At 35.7% G+C, this 17,841-nt stretch overlaps 1 protein-coding gene across 6 annotated transcripts in view; it reads right to left on the bottom strand.

Moving 5' to 3' along the window:
• The window catches only part of SOX5 (SRY-box transcription factor 5), a 389,242-nt gene that overhangs the window by 268,584 nt on the left and 102,817 nt on the right, over positions 1-17,841 (bottom strand). The window contains exon 1 of one of the 6 annotated variants that reach the window (XM_028162048.2): positions 8,430-8,478. The exons of the other annotated variants lie outside the window; for them this stretch is intronic. The gene's annotated coding sequence lies outside the window, so the exon portion shown is untranslated. Of the gene's footprint in view, positions 1-8,429; positions 8,479-17,841 lie in introns of those variants that run through there. 6 annotated transcript variants of the gene reach the window in all.

Below are 17,841 nucleotides of genomic sequence, written 5' to 3'. Positions count from 1 at the left end.
AAGTAATTTGCAACTGTGCTGGGATTTTTTAAATCTTTGAGACGCAAATAATTGTATTCCATGAAATCAACTGCAATAATATTTTTTAAAAAGCAAAGAAATAAATTACTACTGGTAGTTATATTTTCTACATATAACACCTGATCAGTATCTGAAATTGTATGATAGAATATAGCTACTTATAGCATACATTTTTATTTTTGTTAATAATCTAATAGCAGGTCAACACAAATATTAACTCTGGTGTGACTGAGGCTTTATTACCTTATTTTCTTGTCAACATCAAAGTTATGACTGTGTTATGGACAGTAAAAGTGCAATGACATACTTTAAATACTTTGGGTCAAAATATGTACAGCAATAATTTGTTCTTCTTGGTAGTTTCTTAGAGCAATTTCCAAAGAAAAAACAGAGAAGGAAATGTTTTTTCAGAAAGAAACACTTATGCTTTAAAGGACAATCTGTTATAATGTATTACTTATTAGATCTCTTTAGAGAAAGACACAAGAAGAAAATTTCAAACCTAGAAATAACACAAGCAAGGCCAAAACCAAACTCAAGGGGAATTTTAAGAAGCATAGATTGCTTATTGTTTGTTTTCTTCATATCCAATATCTTTATTTGGGATGGAGGGAGAGGAAATGGTGACTCCACAGAGTTTAAAATCCGAATTATCAAAATCCCACTTACTAGTGAATAGCTCTGCCTAAAAAGATGAATATTGACATACTATATCTAAGAAAAATATATGCTTCTCATAAAATGTACATGAAAATGCTTCTATTTGAAAGCATCTAAACAGAGTATGTAACATAAAGAATAAAAAGATAAGACAGACAGTGACCTTCAAGTGGAAGTTACTGTGAGAATTAAAAGAAATTATTTGCTAAATGATGTGAAGAAAAATACCTCAAACTGTATTGCATTTTTCTCTTATACTCAGTTCTGTCTTAAAATAAAAATCACACCTTTTGAGAAAATGTAACTGTATTTCTAAAGCATTAGGTTCCAAGTTGTTGTGTTTTTTTTTGTTTTTTTTGTTTTGGTTTTTCTGTTTTATAGTTATTTCAAAGTTTTTGGTCTATTGGGTATACAAACAATAATTGCTGATCTATTCAGTCTAATGATAGATTCTTCAACTTCTATAAAATAAAGAACAATTTCTTCCCTGCTTTTATTCTCTTTACACAACTCAGAGACTCAAAGAAGATAATTACAAACAATGCCTGAAGAACGATTCAGTTAATGTTAATTTATACAACAAACTAATTACTACCAAATGGTAAAAATCACATGTGGAAGTCCCTCTCTCCCACACACAGAACTAAACCAGCAGCCATCTGTCTCAGCTTGGGGAGAGCTCAGGGACACCCAAAGAAGATAAGGAAAAGGAAGGGTGCAGAAGCATCAGCTCGCTCACCTACATAAAAAATCACAGAATTTTTCTGAACATTGAATGTTTTCAGGAAGCCAAAAAGCAAACATATAGAAAGAAGGTGTTTCAAATGTCTTTTAATAAAAGCACATGTTGTTCTGTAATCATCATCGCAGGTAGAAACCTATCTTCAGCAAGTAAATGCTTATTTTGTTTTAGACACAAACTATGTATTTTTTAAACTGTCATTCCTCATCCATGTACCATCTTGCTATAGAAGAAAGAGCATGCATACTTGCATCTTCTTAAGGAAGTTAATAATTTCTGAGTTCTAGAATGTGTATGTCTATATACTTAACAATTAGTAAAATAGTCTCCTTATATATTATGAATGTAACTTGACAGATGATTGCTAAATTATTCTTACTGAAATAAATTCATACATTTTAACAAACAATGCTACCAATATTTTGACATTTAATTAGGCCATAATTATATCAAATGCAGCAAAATAAGGGAAATATTTTTCCTTTAAAATCACAAGGTGAATCTTGACATTTAAGCAACAATAGATTTTTCAGATGAAAAAAAATCCAAATGGGAATGTAAGAGTATTAAAATGTTTTTTATTTTTTTAATTAAAAGAATATTTATTCATAGATGTGTTTCAGCTATGTTTTTAATGACATTCAGAATTCCAAATAGAGAAATAAGGTCTTGGCAAATATTTGTTGAGTGAAAAACAGAATGAGGAAACTGGAAGTAGTAGCAATAATATTAATTTCCCCTAACACATATCCCTTGTAGAATTAAAAATGTTTTACACATAGCATGTTCTGATCTCACTGAAATTGGTTCTCTTGAATTGCCCTTTATATACTTGCTGGTAGCTGACCTGATTCAATGATAGACCATATAGCAAACACTGAAGCAAGTGGATTTATAGGAAATTTATTCTCTTCCACAGTGAGATGTCCCATACTGAAGGGTTGTAGCACTTCAATATGAGATTCCTATAGAAGGCAATGGAAAAGATTGTACAAAGCAGCAGGACCTTAATACTACAAGTGAGGAGACTCTGCAAAATTATCTATTTATTAAGTTATCTCTTGAGGCTATTTCATAAAAGTTGACACAGAACCTCTAGAAAATATTGTTTTCTGAAGTTCTTCAGAGATACACATACATTTTTCACTTCCTTTAGCAGCTTTTAATGGAAACATTAAAATAACATTTTAGTTCTTTTACCTGTACTATGTTCATACGCTATGTGATGATCAATTTTACTCAGGAATATTCTCATAGAAGTACGAATATTTTAAAACAAAAGTCTAATTTTGTTTGCCTTTTAAAATAGGTTAGAAATAGGTACACATTGCAAGAAAGGTTTTCATCCAAAGAATCTTTATGTTGTGATATTTTCATTCAAGATACCTTAATCACTGTCCAAGATTATAGCGGGCACCCCTATTAGAATTAAAGAAGTCACTTTAGAGATATAAGGACTCTGTAACTCTCAAAATCTATAAAATAAGGTGTATAGGTTGGTTATCAACGGTGCTCTTTATCTCCCTTGCAGTATCTCTGGAGAGGCAGGTTCATATAAGAGAGAGAGGCATGATTTAAAAAAAGAGAAGTAAACATAGGTCAATTCAGGATTCTAGCAAAAACTAACATTAAAATGTCTGCCTTTCACTATTTGGACAAAATTTTCACTCAAAGCAATGCAAATAAATTATAAGCCACAAGTCTTACAACAAAAGATCTTATCTTCTATCCCAATGCCTTAGTACTAGAGATTCATAGTACAGACCAACAGCAAACTTTGTTTTTATTTGGATTACTACAGAACACCTAATCAACACCAATGATTAACCTGGTGTATAACAGATCAGTGAGAGTTCACTGTTCTGTTCTTCTTTTTGCTCATATTTCTTAAGAAAATATGAGCTCTCCAATTCTGTTTTTTTAACTTCTTTTGCATATTGACTTAATAAAACATTAATATATTGCTAGAATTTTATATCTAGAAAGAACTATAAAACTCACCTAATGAAATAATTTTATTTTCAAATAAAGGAAAATGAAGCAATTGCCTAAGTTTACCCAGATAATGATAGAGGAAAATCTAGCGTCTGAATCTTCATAATTCAGTATTTCCTTTACTAGACTTCCTTTAGGAAGAGAGCTAGAAACCCTGCGGTGGATGCCTTGCTTCAGGTCGGAGATTGCTTATTCAACCATTCAATTAACTCGTTGAATTAGGAGTCACTGTGCTAGGAACTCTGGATAATGGGGTGACTGAGACTCTGTTCCTGCCCTCTAGGACAGGGGTTGGCAGACTATCTGTAAAGGGCCAGGGAGCAAATATTTTAGGCTTTGTAGGCTATACTAGTCAACTCTACCATTACATCACAAAAGTACATTACAGGACACTGCCTCCATATGTAAATGAATGAGCATGGCGCTGTTCTAATAAAACGTTACTTAAAGACACAAATTTAAATTTCATATAATGTTCACATGTCGCAAAGTAGTCTTCTCTTGAAGACTAGCAGCCTAGATTTGGCCTACAGGTCATAGTTTGCCAACCACTGCTTTAGGAGGTCAAAATCCAATGGAGGGGAGAGACAATACAATTTCTTAAGGGAGGGAGGATGGGGGCAATTAGAGTTAGCAGAAAATTTCTGGTAGGGGGTGAAACAAACTAAGTATTAAGAATGAATGGCCATAACCCAGGTGCGAAGTAAGGTAAAAGGCATTGCAAACAGACATCATAAGCAAAGAAAAGCATGGTAGCTGTGAAAAGCCATAGGCAATTTGGCATTACTAGAACAAAAGTCATAAAGAGTGATGTAGGGAATGGTAGGAAATGAGAAAAGAGGCTGGAGAGTAAGACAGGAAGGGAGCTCACTGCAGCTGCAGGCTGACCCACCCACCCAGCTTAATAAAGGTCTCTGCGAGACCCAATAAAATATATAGGATGGCATAAGTAGCACATCACAGGCCAACTGAGGCTCTTTTTCCACTCTTGAGAAGAAATTAAATGTCTACTTTCACATCCCGAGGCTGCTCCACCATTGTCCCTTTTTCTTTGGGCAAATAATTTAAGAAAAATATGGATTGCATTTTATTAACTGCCAGCATGACATGTCAGTATGTCAGGAAAAATGTATTAATACTTGGTTCTATATGTACCTGTTATATACTTGTATGTCTTAAAATTCAAGCAGTTTTGTTTAAAATTGAGGTTATACAAATGCTGGAGAGGGCGTGCAGGAAAGGGAACCCTCCTACACTGTTGGGAATGTTGGTGCACCCACTGTGGAAAACAGTATGGAGGTTCCTCAGAAAACTAAAAATAGAATTACCATAGGATCCAGCAATCCCACTACTGGGCATACATCCAGACAAAACTATAATTCAAAAAGATACATGCACCCCTATGTTCATAGCAGCACTATTCACAATAGCCAAGACATGGAAACAACCTAAATGTCCATCGACAGATGAATGGATAAAGAAGATGTGGTATGTATATACAATGGAATATTGCTCAGCCATAAAAAGGAATGAAATTGGGTCATTTGTAGAGATGTGGATGGACCTAGAGTCTGTCATACAGAGTGAAGTAAGCCAGAAAGAGAAAGACAAATACCATATGATATCACTTATGTGTGGAATCTAAAATGTAACACAAATGAACCTATCTATGAAACAGAAACAGAATCAGGGACATAGAGAATAGACTGGGGTTGCCAAGGAGGAGGGGTGTGGAAGAGGAATGGATTTGGAGTTTGGGAGTAGCAGATGCAAACTGGTATATACAGAATGGATAAAGAACAAGGTCCTACTGTATAGCACGGGGAACTATATTCAATATCCTATGATAAACCATAATGGAAAGGAATATGAAAAAGAATGTATATATATATGTATAACTGAGTCACTTTGCTGTACAGCAGTAATTAACACAGCATTGTAAATCAACTATACTTCAATAAAAAATAAATAAAATTTAAAAAATAAAATTGAGGTTATAATTACAGAGCAAACAACCTCTTGGCTAAGCGTTTAAATTTTGAGAATGGACCAGTACCTGGATCAGGAACTTACAAAGCTAAGTGTATTTTAGCTCTCTGGATAAGGTTTAGGTTATGTACCCATTATTATTACCATGATTTGGGCTCAACTTTCCAAATACCATTCTGCTAAAGCAAGAATTCAAAGATAATATCCTCTACTATTTTAGTGAATAAAGGCTAAAGATGGATAAAGGGGAAATAATACATTCTATGTATAGGCTTATTAGCTTGAGAACCTGGGGGGGAAGCAATTAGAATATTTCCTTAGGGTTGTCAATTTTTCCCAGAAAGCTGCGGATAAGTAGAAATCAATAACCTGAAAATATCCAGAAAAGATGAGATGATGAGAAAAACAACATTAAAAGAAGTTATGTTATTGTGGGCTTCCCTGGTGGCACAGTGGTTAAGAATCCGCTGGCCAACGCAGGGGACACGGGTTCGAGCCCTGGTCCGGGAAGATCCCACATGCGGCGGAGCAACAAAGCCCGTGCACCACAACTACTGAGCCTGCGCTTTAGAGCCCGCGAGCCACAACTGCTGAAGCCCACGCACCTAGAGCCCATGCTCCACAACAAGAGAAGCCACTGCAATGAGAAGCCCGCGCACTGCAACGAAGAGTAGCCCCCGCTCACCGCAACTAGAGGAAGGCTGCGCACAGCAGCAAAGACCCAATGAAGCCAAAAGTAAATAAATAAATTTTTTTTTTAAAAAAAGAAGTTATGTCATAGAGAGAGATCCAGTGAATACTGTAACAGCTTTCTGCTCAAGCATGTAAACAGGATTGGCTAAAGCAGTCATAATAGCCACATGACCTTCACAGGTGACATAAACAAAGATATGTCCATCAATATGTAAATATTAATTCAATTTAGAGGATAAATAATTATAGGCACTGATTATATGTTCACTTTAGCTGTAAGGCACCCCCCTCTACTTACAGAGCCTCCAGTACCTCCTCACTCACAGTGCCTTTCACCATGAAGTTACATGGTTTGTTTCCCCCAAAAAACGATGAGCAAATTAAGGACAGGAACGGTGTCTTTGATCTCTGTCCTCATTCACCTATAAAATAACTAGCATATAATAGAACCTCAGTAAGTGTTTTCTGTCAGAATGAGAGAAAGAGTGAATAGGAGAGCAAACAGAAAACAAAGGGATTACAGAGAAAGGAGGTATTGACTCTCTGGGGCATCAAGAGAGACTTTACACAGGATGTTAGCAGGAGTCCAAAGGTAATGAAAAAATAAAACAAAACAGAATGGGAGGTTCTGTTCTGTACTGAAATCCTTATCTGTGTATTTTCTTTTTGTCAAAATTTGTTCTAGGCCAAAATTTTTTAGTTTAGAGATTGAGTGAGATAAATGCTCCTAAAATCTAATTATAACTTATTATATTTATTGTACGTGTGTGTGTGTGTGTGTGTGTGTGCGTGTGTATTCTTTAATTCTAGGGAAATTTTGGAGATCTAACAGAGTTGGCAAGATTTTGTCCTGTGTATGTGAGCATAGATGCAGATAAAAATAACTGACAGTGATAGAGATTTAATATTTCTTTAATGCTGTCTTCAAAAGCAATTATTAGACATTATTTCAGAAGGGTTCACATTGTTTGAAATTTAGATAAACCATTTCAAAAGACAGTATTTCCCTATTTAATGGAATATACTTTGAAACTTGCAAATATTCTTAATTTGAATATCTTAAATTTAGAAAACAAAAGAAAAATTCATGGAGAGAAAAAACAAGGACTCTCAGGTTTACTATGCTTTTTGACTTAATATTCTTTATTAACCCCCAATTACAATATTCTTTAAGTGAAAAAGATGTGCTAAAAAAATACACAACTTCAATTTATCTTCAGTTCTTTTGGTTCCTTCTTAATGATTCCCATGAGCTGTAAGGAGAAAAGACTAAATAACCACAACAGCAAGGTGGCCGTCCTCCGTCCGGCAACTCAGAACAAACAGAGCTAAACTAAAGCACTGAGGAGGCAAAACAAGCGCACGTCTAATTCTGGTCCATTTTACTCTGCCACTGGACATGACTTCTGCCAGGAGTCTGGAGCGCTGTCCTGTATGTGAAGGCTGAGAACCGACCTCTCCTATTCACAGGGTACTGCTCTCAACATTGCTACCTCCCTGTTTAGGTGTTTTCCTTCCCTTAAACATGGTATCTCGACAGAGATGAAAAATACTAACAGTGCTGGAGCAAAGACTGAAGCAGAAACATTTGGGTTAAAAAACAGAGATAGAAAACAAAACTCCAAAGGGAGAAGGGTGCATTTTGTTCATTTCTACCACTTTCTGCTTCCAAGTCTTCCATTTGACTAATGTCACATGATGGTGTATAAACTTTTCATGCAAATTTCTACAAAGCATAACTTCTCAGAAAAGAAAGGCCTATGAAACAGAGATTTAATTCATCTTGAAACAGCAAATCATTTCTTATCTATTAACACACAAAATACCAGCCTAGAAGCACTGTCCTGTTATAATAAACAGACGTCTTCGATTATGACATGCTCTCCCAGCTACTGATCTCTTCCGTAATTATACTATGCAATGAGCACGGCACTGATATTATATTAATATGTAGGGAGGAGAGAACTTAAACACAAATTAAATCAAGGCTCAATATTTCAGTGAAACTTACATAAGGACTGAGAACAAATGGTCTGTTTATTAGAAGGAAGTAAAAAGATGATTTTATAATATCTCATTTTCTATTTCTAATTAAAAAGTTTAGAAATGAAATCTGTCTTAGAATTCTAGTCTCTTAACTGTCCATTTCAAACAAATTAGATAAAACTGTTTATCATGTTTCATAATCACCTGTACTTGTCATATTAATAGCAATAACAATCTTCAAAAAAACATTTTATATAGACAGGTTGCAAAGAAAAGAGAATGGCAAATAGAAAACTTTTTTCTACAGACAAAAGGATAAAGTTCAAGAAAAGGTTCCTCTCACCCTTTTGCAGAACTGTCAAACAACTTCTATTGACCAAGAATAGCACACAGTAAACACACCAAACAAAAGAAATGATGAAAGATGTATTTACTTGTTCAGGGCTTTTATTTTTCTTTCTATTTCATATACACCCACTGAACAGTCTGCATTGTGTTAATAAATAACCAGTAGCAACCTAAGTGAACAGAGGAGGGGTTTCTATGATGCTGTCAGGTACCAGACAGTCGCTTGGCACTGCTGATACAGTGCTCTACACATGAGTTGTATGACCACATATAAAAGAGAGCATATAGGTTAATGGATGGATCCTTTTACCTCTTAGATACAATCGGAGGAAAGGAAGAAAAGTTGTAAAAAAAAAATGGTTAGCTTTTTGGAATTGTCCAACCCTTTCAATTTGGGAAGGAACAAATCAATTTTACGGGCCATGTCCTGCCAGAGTAATCTTTTACCAGATAACTTGCTGTAGTTATTTGGAAATCTGCTAAACTGTAACTCCAAACTCTTCAACACTTAAGTGATTTTTCAAATTGTTTCCAATGTTGGCTCCATGCTTTATTCCATATATATGAATTCAAATTTGAAATATTCTGAAGAAAATTTTCTGTTTCTATTTTCTAAAATATGAAAAAAAGTCCAAATAATATGCATGAATTGGAACTAAAATCCATAAGCTCAGTGATCAGCGTGTTAAAAGTTTACCTCATTTATGACATTAAATACTCAAACAAGAAAGCTACTCTGTTTCGTCAGCCTGACACATTTTCAGTGTTTTGAGCTTACTCTTCATTAAAGTTTGTTTCCAAATGTTCCATGACAGTCTTTCCAAAAGCCACGAGAAAAGTCTAACATAAATGAAAATAAGCTAAAGCCAGAAAACATCAGAGTAAAAGTGAAATTATATACATACACACAAACATACACACTGTGTGTGTGTGTACATATATATATATATATATATATTTATTTATTTATTTATTTATTACTTATTGTCTCATAAATGGTTTCTATATGATATGTAGATGACCTGAAAAGATATATGAATAAAAGTTGGCTTTCAAATTCAGGGCATAAGGAAAGGGCATTAGCTCTGAATTCTACATAAGATCTCCCCCTCAGTGTCAAACTCCATCATCCAAAAGTGGGAGCACGGAGCACAATCTGGTATCCAAAGATTATCGACATGTAGGAAAGACTATCTTAATCAACCCAAATATCCAGGTCATATGCTCATTCTGTTCTGCCCTAGCCTCACTGCTCCCTCACGATCTTGGCCATATTTTTCTTCAACATTAAGGGTGGTTAAGGAGGGCACACTGGGAGTCCTTGAGGTCTCAGAACTCTGGGAGCAGGTGGCAAAGGAAACTCTGAGTGAGCTCTCCACCGACTCTAGTGCTGTCCGTGCCTTCCCCATAAGCAACTCCTATTAAAAAAAGAAGACCAAGCATCCACTAGAACAAAACCAAGCAGGCCCATTTAATTAGGGCATTTGCTCGATATCCACTTCTTCATGTGAAACACACAGACACATGGGCCTAGGAGGTCTGATTAATTTTAATATGCACAGTCGTGACAAGTGCCTCAGGGGTAACTGAGTGAAAAGCACACACGCGCGCAAACACACAAAATCCTCCAGCTAGTCGAGTCTGACAAATCAGCTTCAGAAAAATGCTGTGTGTGTTCCCCAGATTAGAGTGTTAAGATTCAGCAAGGGCCTGAACCTTTAATGTGAGGGAAAAGAGGCCTCAGAAACAGGTGGCTGGCTCTTCACTCTTGAATAAGTGATATCTCCAAAAGCTGTGGCACACGAGCAGCAAGAGGGCTGGCACCTTCCCCTAATGTCCATGTCCAGCCTGGGTCGATGGGTGTTTTTTTAAGTGCTCCATGCATTATAACTCAAAGTCTGGACCCAAGGGTTTTAGTTATGGACAAGGAAAACAGGGGTACCTCATTTATCTGAAAGGTTTAGGAAATATTAGAAACATTTGGGTAAAGACAAGCTTGCAATGATTTTCACAGTCCTGTTGGTAGATAAACTCACGTATAAGCAGGAATCAAATAGTACTCTTCTTATGTAACAAATAGCCACCTGAAAAAAGAATGCCGCCTTGATTGTTCACAGAAGGATGAACATCAAGGACATAGTCTTAAATATGATTACATTTTATTAACAAAAGTACAAGTTCTAATTGAAAAGAAAAATATAAGCTTTCTTGGCCGAATGGGATTCTTGTACAGACAGCCCTGGATCTCAGCTCAGGGACCTCCTACTCTAAAGAAGATCCCCCAAAGGCAATCCCTGAGCCATTACAATCCAAGTCAGAAGGTCTTCTGAGAAAATATAAATTAATTTTCTGTAACACTTAATGAAATCAACAATATCAAGATAAACCGCTGTGATGGATCCCGCTTGAAACGAAGAGGAGCGTGAATACGTTTCACTCTAGTGTTGAAAAATGACAAGGTTTCAGACTCAGTGTACTCTGGGCTAAAGTTAAAGCACTTATTCCTAAAGACATAGGTTCTACAGCATTTGAGGGCGTCTTCTTGTCCTGACCTTTAAAAAATAAACTCTTTTCTTTATCATCATTTTATGAGTGTCGATTTCCATACAGTGGTGCCTTGGAAAAGGGTGCCTGGAAGTTAGACCCAAGCAGGCTCAACAAGAAGAGACATTTTCCAGTGACAGACTGCATAGACAAACGCGTAGCCACAATGCATTAGGAGTAGCCTCCAACAGCGGTGGGAGTGTGAGGAACAAAACTTAAAAGGGCTCAACTGAAAAGTACCCTTGTTTGTCCTTCAGTGGAACAGCACTTACAAAACCTCTTCAACGTGTACTTTGTCAAAAGGACAGTGAGTAACTAAACAAAAGCAACTCAAACCTCTGCCAATTAAAGTATCTTTAGGCTTTTCCCCTGATCCATTCAGTTTTTATTTTTCCCACCTCATCAAATGTGGCTTTAAAATAAGAGTGAATTTCAAAGTGAATTTCAATATTCTTAATTTAACGGAATGCTTTGGGATTTTGAATTTAGGAAAGCCAATCTCCATAATTTCCTTATAAAAATAATAATTAAAAAGTTGGTAAAATTAGGGGGTAATTTTGAATTCCAATTTCAACTTATCTGTTAACGTAATATGGTTCAATTTAAATTCTAAAGGGCTGCTCAACAACAGATATTTAAAGTAAAAGAGCAGGCATTGTGATTTATAATGTAAACTCAAACATCAAACATTCAATGCCTGTAGGGATGTTCACAAGGCCAAATATCATGCACCAGGGGCCTGTTTTTTCCACAGAATAATTATATATAATGCCGTAGCACAGCACAGATGAAAATACACTGCTTATAATATCTACTTTAGGACCCCTAAAATACATCTTAAAACAAGGAGAAAAAGCTTTATATCCATTTAGAGAATCTAATGGGTCTATATGTCAACACATTTATAATAGAAATTAAAAGTCCATTAACACATAATTATTTGGGGGAAAAAAAACACAAGTAAAGTACCACAGAAGGTACAAGCAACTAAATTGAATTATTTTCAATACATGTGACAGAAGCAAATATCAAAAAGATACATTACACAAGAATATTCATACATATTTTTAAGTTGTAAGAGAGCATAATTCATGACCAAGAATTTACACTTTTTTGTTTCATAAACATACAGTTATAAACTTAAAAAGTGCCCAGCCCAATCCTAGAAATGGTATACATGGAGTTAAGAGGAAGTTTTTTGGCATTTGCCACTGAGAATTTGTAGTATACTGACTGCATGGTGTCAGGGTGATATCCACTGAACAATATTCCCTGCTATATCTGCTGGAGAGAAAGAAAGAGAAAGAGACAGAGAGACAGACAGTCAGGCAGAGACAGAGAGAGACAGAGCGAGAGAGAAAATTGATGACAATAAAACTCCCAATATTTTTTTCACCCAGTGATGGTCTCTGGTCTGTAGGTGACTCTGAGGGTGAAGTCTTGAGATCTGTCACAATATATACTTTTCCAAACTCATTGCATTATTCTATTAGTTCTTACAAAAAGAGAACTTTTGTGAATTCTGTACTAAAAGCAATGAACTGTTTCATGTAAAGTAACACTGGGTGACTTTGGTAATAGGTTATGCCTTTAGGGTCTTGTAATATAAAATTGTGAGCAAAGATTTTTTTTGAAGAAGTTCAGGAAAAAAGTCCCAATTGTGTAAATGATGACAAAGTCTAGTTCTAGTAGAAACAAAATTTCACAAATAAATGCAGTATCTCACACACAAGGGGTACACTCATCGTGGTGTAACAATTTTGGAGGTGTGGGCATCATACTCTAAGAAGGAAGAACACTGACAGATACAGATGCTAAATAAAACCAAGCATATGTGGGATCAGAAAGGAGGACTACACACATACCCACATGTACACACAAAAGGAATGAAAAGAAGAAAAATCAAAATAGGGGAGGAAAGGAAGAACAAATGAGAGAAAGCTAAAATCTTAGAAAATTATGAAACTTTTGGCCAAGGGAGCCTTCAATTATCTTTGTCTTCAGTACACATTCACATTTATTGTAGAAATAAGAATATAAGAAATCCACAAACTCCATGTTAAATTGCTTCTCCTAGTCTCATATTGGTCACATTTTGCAATTTTATCCGTATCAATATAGAGAAATCTTCTTTCTTTTTGAAAAGTAATTCTTCATGTACAAACTTGCCTAACCATATTTTATTTAGGGAAATTTATATAAATAAACTTCAAAACAACTAGCTATCCTAGGATTTTTATGAATGTTGGGTTTGTCGTTTTTGTTGTGGATTACATATCCTAAATTTCCAGAATTTTGCAGGTCTGAACCAGAATTTTTCAGTATATGTAAGTATCCTGGGAAAGCATCACTGGAGCCATATGATGTTTCTGGTATGCCTAAAGTAACAATGTTTCTAACCAGCCAAGATGTGGTAATGACAATAACTGGTACAATTCCCAGTTGGTTATAATTTATAAAGTACTTTCATGTGCATTACCTCATTTGTTCCCTTCAACAACCCTCTGATGAAAGTAGGGCGTTAGATTTGCCAACAGAGGACAGATATGCATTACATTAACACAATTACTACAGCAATTTAAAGGCAGGTAAATATAACGTCTTTCATAATATAAATTATAAAGTAGATGCTCAGTTTTATGCAAAGAAGTCCTTATTTAAATTTAAAATCTGCATTTCCCTCAAATGTGGCAAAACAGATACAATGACATTCCCAAATATTGCTAAATACTTGCAAGTTAATGCTTCAAAATGGATCGGAGACTAAACGATATTGATATATATCTTACACACAGTAATTGGTGGCAGACCCAGTACTACAGCTCAAACCCTGACTCACAGCGCAGTTACTCTTTTTCATCACGAATTGATTTGAAAGTCAGTAAGAACTACGAACTAGGTCTCAAAAAACGCACAAATATACATATTGTCCCCATTTTGCATACAATTTCCAGGATTTATAAGCCCTCTGAAGGAACTCCTGAATCCTGAGATTGGAAACTCTCCCATTGAGGGACCATCTTAGAGTCCCTGAAAGACTGGAGGGAACAAGGAAGGAGTTGAGTCAGTTACTTTTCTTTGACTACAGGCCTCCGGAGATGAACTGTGGGGGGGCGGGGGTGGTGTGGTGGAGTGATAGATCCAACTGTAGCCTGATAGCATCTTGAGCTCATTGTAAGAAATAATAACTCTCTCTTGCATGCCAGCTCTGTCCTAGAAAAGAGTGTTGGTCTCCATTATGATGAAACACTATTAAAGAACCATTTACAGCATCGAATTCTGGAAAATTATTCACAGATCAATTCACTCTTTACTTTGCCCATAGCAGTGGAGAAAATTGTAATCTGTGTCCACAAATTCATAGATAATGCCAATATATTAGCAATACTACAGTTATTTCAAAGATTAAAGTGACCATAAAATATGTAAAGTTTCTGTTATGTGTATATTTTGGTTTTGTATCCTGGATCTTAATACCTAGCTTTGTGACCCAGGACAATACTTTAACCTCTAAGTCACAGGAAGAATTTAAAGTAATGATCTCAAAGATTCAATAATGACAAGAAGGATGGAGAGGACAAGATGAATGCGATAAACAGGTAGGGAGGTTAACTGAGTAGGACATGAAGAAAAGAGGGCAGTAAAACCAGAAGGCAGGGACTTCCCTGGTGGCGCAGCGGTTGGGAATCTGCCTGCCAATGCAGGGGACATGGGTTCGATCCCTGGTCCGGGAGGATCCCACATGCCGCGGAGCAACTAAGCCCATGGGCCACAACTGCTGAGCCTGCACTCTAGAGCCTGCGAGCCACAACTACTGAGCCCGTGTGCTGCAACTACTGAAGCCCGCGTGCCTAGAGCCCATGCTCCACAACAAGAGAAGCCACTGCAATGAGAAGCCCTCATACCACAACAAAGAGTAGCCCCAGCTCGCCGCAACTAGAGAAAGCCTGTGAGCAGTAACGAGGACCCAATGCAGCCAAAAATAAATAAATATTTTTTTAAAAACAAAAAAAAACAGAAGGCGAGCAATGAAATCTACTCAATTTTTAGGGGAGTGTTAGCAAAGGCTAAGAATGTCAATTAGTGGGTGGACCGTCATCCACAGGTAACACAATCACCTACCATGCACCAAGTTCATTATTAGGAAGCGGAGAGGCACAGATAATCAAACCAAGAACTCATTTCAACGTTCACATACTTACAGCTGTGGAAGACAGCAGGTAAATAAACAATGATGGTAATGTGGTCAGAACTAACAGAGATGAGTTATGTTAGCAGTGTAGACTAAATCAAATTCTGACAAAGGTGTTCAGAGAAGGTGTTGAGTATTAAAAGGTGCATATAAATTCATTAGGTGGATAAGACAGGGTATGATATTTAAGGTAGAGGAAACTGCATATGAAAAGGCAGAGTAGTATTAAAAATACAGAGGGTTGAGAGAACTGCATGCAGTTTCTTAAATAAAGACAGCATGAGAACATGTACCTTAGAGAATGGTGGAAAGTAAGGTTAAGGGGATAAAAGGGTCGGGTCTTGCGTTCAATGCCAAGTAGTTTTGTGGAGGAAGAGAAGTTCGTTCTAATTCTAGTTCCTCCATATAACAAGAACATGAAAAAGTTACTAAGACTTGATTTTTAATTTTTAAGATAAGAAATAATACCAGCTTCGGAGTTTCTGAGGATTAAATGAGGTAGCTCACATAACATCTGGCAGAAGAGTTGTGTATTTATTAAGGTCTTTCCTCTCCTTTTCCCAAGACAGCAATGGGGTAACACTGAAGCAGTATAAACGTCCTTTCAACAAATATTTTAAATATTTAGTATGTGCACTATCCTCACCCTTTAGGAGTTTAATATAGGGGAAGAAACTTGACAAATAAATGGACAGTCATAATACAGTTAAGTAACTAACAATGGAGGGAGGCAAGTAACAGTTCTTAAGAAGATGAAAAAGTTAATGCAGTGAGTGTAAATAACTCTTTCTTGCAACTTGGACTTGGAGAAATGAGGAACAGAATTACAGATAGAGGGGATGGGAATCAAGAAAAGGTGTTGTTTGTTGTGTTTCTAGGAGGAAGAGATATAAATAAGCTGAAAAGGTCATTCCAAAGAGACATAGGCGTACTATAGATATTAATATAGAAAAGTTAAAATATGAAGCCTGTTATAATCTTGTATCTAAAAGGATTCTGTTTTAAATGAGATATATAAAGTTCTCATCAATAAAAATTACTTGCACCTGCACTGTTCTGAGCCTAAGGTTTGAATGAAAATCAAAGTCTGGATCTGACCACTAAATTTTTTTTTTTTTTTTCTGACCACTAAATTTAAAGGCTGATCTGTAGTTATAGACTATCCCTAGCTACCTGGAACTTGAGAACATAGGACATTTGTGGATACCCATCTATCTTGGCTTTAGTAGCTAAATTAAGATAGCTGGTTGTCTTAGATTTGTTCAAATTTAATTTAATGATCAATGATATACTCTTTAAAACTAAGATGGGGTGATGACATTATTTCTAAAAGAATCAAGACAGAGAAAGTAAAGAATACCAGAAGGTATGACGTAACTGAACTGGAAAAAAAAGGCACCCGGACCTGTAGGATGTTCACTGGATTCTCATTCTAGCTTTAACACTAACTTGCTGTGTGATCTCAAGTACATCTCTAACTCAGTTCTCTCTCTCTCTCTCGAAATGAGGAGAGAGGGCTAAAATGTGTCTACATTTTATTCCAATTCCGAATTTCTATTATGCCAAACTAATTTGCTCCCAGACATTCTTCTAAAACAAGTTTTTCTTAAGATATCTTCCAAGGCATTTTTTTTTTAACACTTTAAAAATCAAACAGTTTAAACTGAGTTGATTTTCAATTAACGTTTTCTGGAAATTTGATCACCATTGAGGAACCAGAAATTTACTTTAGCAGAAATTATGGAATACTACTTTCTTATTCAATATTTCAAAGGAATTTAGGGACACATGTGTTAATGTGTAACATTAAACTATTACTGGCAAAATTCCTAATTAGAAAAAACAGTGTAAGTAGTGATTAAGGGCATGAATTTTAGTTTAAGGTTGACTTCAGTTTGAATAATGACCCGACAGTCACCCTGTGACATATTTAATCATCAGTTTCCTCATCTGAAAATGGAGATAATAAGAAACAGAATATTTAGTTCACGTGTATGGCATTTCCTGAAATTGGAATAGCTATACATAATAGCCCTGGTTATGAGGTTTATGTAAAGATTAAATAAACTATTTCATATAAAGTACTTAACACTATCATTAACACACGATATGCACTTAATATATGCAACCAACCAAATACATATCATTTATTCAAGGCCTTGATATAGGAATAATGTATCACATATTATGATATTAAACCTTGTCATTCTTAACTCCTAAGTCTAATAGTTAAAAAAACCAACTGATAGAGCATAGTTACTACCAAATATAAGATATATGTTACATAGGTCAGACATTTCGAACTGAAGATTTACTATGAACTTTGGCAGGTTCCACATCAGTTAAAGCGTCACCGGACAAATGAGAAACTTCAGCACCAGAACTTTTTAAGTAATGAGAGACAAAAAATTCTGATGGAGGAAAAAGATACAAACAAAAATATATAAACATATTTTCTCCTATTTATAACTTTTAAAATATTTTAATTAATTGCTTGAAAAGATAAGCTAGCTCGAATAAAAGAGCCATTTTTTCTTCGACCCATATGCAAATCTAGTTTTCTTTCTAACCATTTTACCTCGGTGGCCTCCTTTTGTACGACACACTCTTCTCTTCTAACTTCTGAATTTCTGCTGGTTTGCTGTTGGCAGGGATAAGGTCGGACATAATA

Source organism: Balaenoptera acutorostrata, chromosome 11, assembly GCF_949987535.1.
Source record: "Balaenoptera acutorostrata chromosome 11, mBalAcu1.1, whole genome shotgun sequence".
Lineage (NCBI taxonomy): Eukaryota > Metazoa > Chordata > Mammalia > Artiodactyla > Balaenopteridae > Balaenoptera > Balaenoptera acutorostrata.
This window is presented reverse-complemented; position numbering and strand designations above follow the sequence as displayed.